Here is a 4,506-nt window from a genome sequence, read left to right as displayed (position 1 = left end):
CCATCGAAAGTACGCATGATGGTCGTCCGAACTCTTGATGTTCGGAAAGATCCATTTTCAGCCCATCGGGAAGAAGGAGAGATCATTCTTGGTCCGAAACTCCATATTTAAGTGCAATCGGTGCATTAATGTATCTTGCAAATAATACGAGACCGGATATAGCTTTTTGCGGTAAATCTTCTAGCAAGATACGGGTTCTACACCGACACGAAGACACTGGAAAGGAATAAAAGATGTGCTACGTTATTTACGAGGAACTACGGATCCGGGTTTTATTCTATCGACATGAGTCTTCATCCAACCTCACGAGGTTTTCGTTTGATCTTTGGGTATCCGTCGATCCTCATAAAAGGCGATCTCGGGGCTCGGATACATGTTTTTCTTACTAATGGTACGACTATCTCATGGCGTTCCACAAAACAAACTCTACTGACTACTTCATCAAATCATGCTTTGAAATTCTAGCTCTCCATGAAGCAAAGTCGTGAATGCCAATGGTTACGATCTATGATTGGGCATATACGATCATCCTCGCAAATTACCATCGAGTAACAACAAATGCTACGAGTAATTTATGAAGACAACAATGCTTGTATTTCTCAAATACAAGGAGGTTATATTAAAGGTGACGAGCGAAAACATATATCACCAAAATTTTTTTCTACACTCATGATCTCCGGAAAGAAGGCGTTATAGAAGTTCAAAAAGATTCAATCCAGGTGAGAATCAAGTCGATCTATTCACAAAATCACTTCCTAAGTGCATTCACCAAAGACTTATATACAAAATCGGGATGAGAAGACTTAAGGATGTAAGTACTTTCGATATGAGTTAAAAAGTTATTTATTTGAGGAGGCGTACTCTTTTTCCCTTCGCCAGAGGTTTTTTTGTCCCAATGGGTTTTTCGAGGCAAGGTTTTTTTAATGAGGCGAGTAACCCTCAAATGTGCCAAGAGATAGTGTACTCTTTTTTTCCTTAGCTAGGTTTTTTTATCCCATCGGGTTTTTCCTAGCAAGGTTTTTAACGAGCATATCCTTTGGTCGTAAGCATCCAAGGGGAGTGTTATAAACAAATATTTTTAATGGATGCCTCACTGTAGCAATTTCATCATGTAGCGACCCTGTAACGTGAATAGCTTTATGTGTAGCCGTGCATCATTCTTATTCCACCAACCAGGGTATTTTGGACCGTCGGATCGAATCGATCCTGGCCGTTCATTCAACTCTTGTAACCCTATAAATACCCCCTCATTTTGTATACTTTGAGATATAGAGAAGAGAAAGAAAAGAGAGAAATAAAAGAAGAAAGAAGAAGAAGAACAGTTCTTCAGGGTTTTTGGTAAATACTCTGGCTCTCTATTCTTATTACTATCTTTACATTTATAACATATATATTCTTAACAGTACTCTTATTATATGTAATTTTTTTTGCTCATTTAAATAAGGGGTTTGCATTATAACTTAAATAAAGAAAATTATCATTTAAATTATTATAAGTCTTTAATCAAAATGGGAGCAGATTTAATTTTCCTTTTATAGGGATAGAAAAAATTGTGACCTTCAAATAAGGAAGGAATTTTCTTTTCATATATATAGTATTGTTAGAGTTCAACTATCACTAGGCTTAATGGGACCTTTTCTACTTAACATGAATACAGCCAAACATTAAGAAGATATTAAGGGCCTTAATTAATTCTTTGAATTAGGAGCTTTTATTTATTTATTTATTTATTTATTTTATATCACTTGCATAGTTGCATTAGACCTTCAAATTAAGTATTAGTAACAAACTACAATAATGAGACCTTTTCTATTGAATAGATCCCCCACTTATCATACATAAAGACAAAAATTAAGTAGATATATAAGATTTTAAGTCTTCTCTTTAGGAGCTTTTTCCTGTTTTTATATCACCTTAATTGACTCTTTTTCTAGTTTAAGTATTGGTAACAGACTACAATAATGAGACTCTTCTCCCACTAATCAAGCATAAATCCAAGCATTAAGACACAATGTTTAATCTATTTATCAAAACAACTGGATCTTAATTTTTGTGATTTTTTTAATTAATGTTTAATGTGCAATGATTTTCATAAGCTAAGTATTATTTATATTTTTGTTCCTGCATTGTTTACAGTTATAATCAAATGTGTTCTAGTGGGTTCTCTTAGCTATGAGAGGAGTTCTATTCTCTCCTCTAAATTGGATTATTAGGGAAATTTATTAGCTCAATATGATTGTCTGTAAATTTTCTAGGGGTGCACGCATGCGGACTTTTTATTTTTCAATGCAGGTGCTTATCTAAATTAATAAATTTTTAGGGGGCCGATAAGCCACCAATGCACCTTTGTATATGTCTGTTTATTAACAAACCCTTAGATGTGCCATGTGTCGTCTATTGTCAAAAATCTTCTCTTATCATAGAGTCATACGATTTTTTTAGTGCTAATGAAAATAATCTTCTAATAACTCCAAAATTCATTTACTTCGAACACTCATTATTAAGTCTAAAACACAATATTCCTAAAATGAGTTTTTCTAGTTTTTAATGTTGATTAATGTAAATTAAAAATACATACTTATCAATCTCTTTTCAACTTGGACCGATAACAATCGTTCTAAAACTGAATTTTATGGACCACTTTGTATCATTAAACATGTTAGTGGCAATGCTATATATAGTTATTTTTTATCCATATGCATTTATATATTATTATGAATTCATATTCAATCAAATTATTTTATTTAAAAAAATACTATTTCTAGAACGCTTCCAAATGTTTAATTTTATTATTAATCTAAATTAATTGGTATGTTTTTTGGTCAACATGTATATATACCTCTTCAATAATTATAACTAGTCCATTAATAACACTGTTTTTAGCTACCATGTAAGCAATATCATTATTATAATTGAAGATTAGTTTAGTAGGCCATTTGTGTTCCCTTCATTAAAATTAAGCATTTAAATAATTTCCTTTTGTTTTTGTCAAGTGAAAGAAAAAAATTAATGAAAATGAAAGTAGGAGAAGAAGACAAGATATCGGGTCTCATTAGCAGGAAATTTCAGAGGCCTCCTAGAGAATCAAGCGGTTCCTCAATTTTCTGAGCACCAGACATACAGATCATATCGGCGATTAGGCGCACATTACTGATCCGGAGTAGTTCTTCTCTATTTGCTGCTGGCATGCCTATGTCTCCAGACGGTAGCCTATCCAGCTTATTACTTTACTCTTGTTGTCCTCTCCGTACTCTTTTTATTTTAATAAATTTGTGATTTATTCATTTTATTAAAGAGAGAAGACAGCCAAATAGAATTATTATAATAATTGTTATTTTTTGAAGTTATACATTATGATCAAAATGGTAGGATCTAGGCATGTATATTATCTTTTCATTTTTGTTATTTATTAGGGCTTAGGCCATCATCTCTTTAGAATTAATGGTTCTTCCTAGGTATTCTATTTTGTTCTCTCATTTAATGATAGATTTAGCTTCACATTCAGAGTCTATGGATCAATGATTTGCCAAAATGGGACAAATGGGACTTAATTAAAGAAATTATATATATATATATATATAAAAGAGATAAAAGAGGAGGGAGGGTTTTGTAATGTTTGGCAGTGATTAGTCTATGCATGGGGGGCACATGCACCTCCACATGCATTTGTTCTTTTTCAAACAACAACCACTTAGTACCAAACCTTTGCTTGTTTCCTCACCTCAATCATGTTCTCAACCCACACTTTGAGAAATCTTTGTCATATAATTCATGAAAACACCAAGAATTTAATTGAGGTTTCATACACCTTATACTTTAGTTTGTCTTAAACACATTCATATCATGATCTCAAATCTTCCTGTTTTCTCAAATTAACACCATTTTGTGTTAGTGTAACTAATATTTAACATTTGTTAATTTAAAAATATAAATTTAAATATATAAGCTTGAATTTCACGTCTTTTCAGCTGAACTTGTTTTAGTTTGCTTGTAATGCGGCTAATTAAAAAATATATCAATATGCATTAATGAGACATGTTAGACCAATTACTAATCCCCCGCTTAAAAAAAATATGATGTGTCTCTTATTCTATCATCTTAAATTTTTTTGGGTTGGAGTTTAATTTGCACCAATACATTTAAGTTTAAGTTTTTTTATCGTAATGTAAATTATATATATATATATATATATATATATATATATATATATATATATAATACAGACAAACTATCCCACACACTCTAAATTTGACTATTTGATATGTTTTTGATTTTTATGATTTAAATTATATATTTATTTGCATGAAATAATAATTTTTTTAACTTTTGTTTTAATGTCACCCCTTAATAGGATAGTTGGTTACTCTGTTGCCTCCCAACTCAAAGTTGAAATACTACAAATGGCCTATCCACAATTTTTAATAATAATAAATAAATAAATAAATAAATGGATAATCTACACAAGCAACACTATGTGTGTGTTTGAGAGCAATACGTAAAAAAAAA

The sequence above is a fragment of the Dioscorea cayenensis genome, chromosome 8 (assembly GCF_009730915.1).
Source record: "Dioscorea cayenensis subsp. rotundata cultivar TDr96_F1 chromosome 8, TDr96_F1_v2_PseudoChromosome.rev07_lg8_w22 25.fasta, whole genome shotgun sequence".
NCBI classification, from domain to species: Eukaryota; Viridiplantae; Streptophyta; class Magnoliopsida; order Dioscoreales; family Dioscoreaceae; genus Dioscorea; species Dioscorea cayenensis.
The sequence above is the reverse complement of the archived record's forward strand: the minus strand, read 5'-3'. Positions refer to the sequence as shown.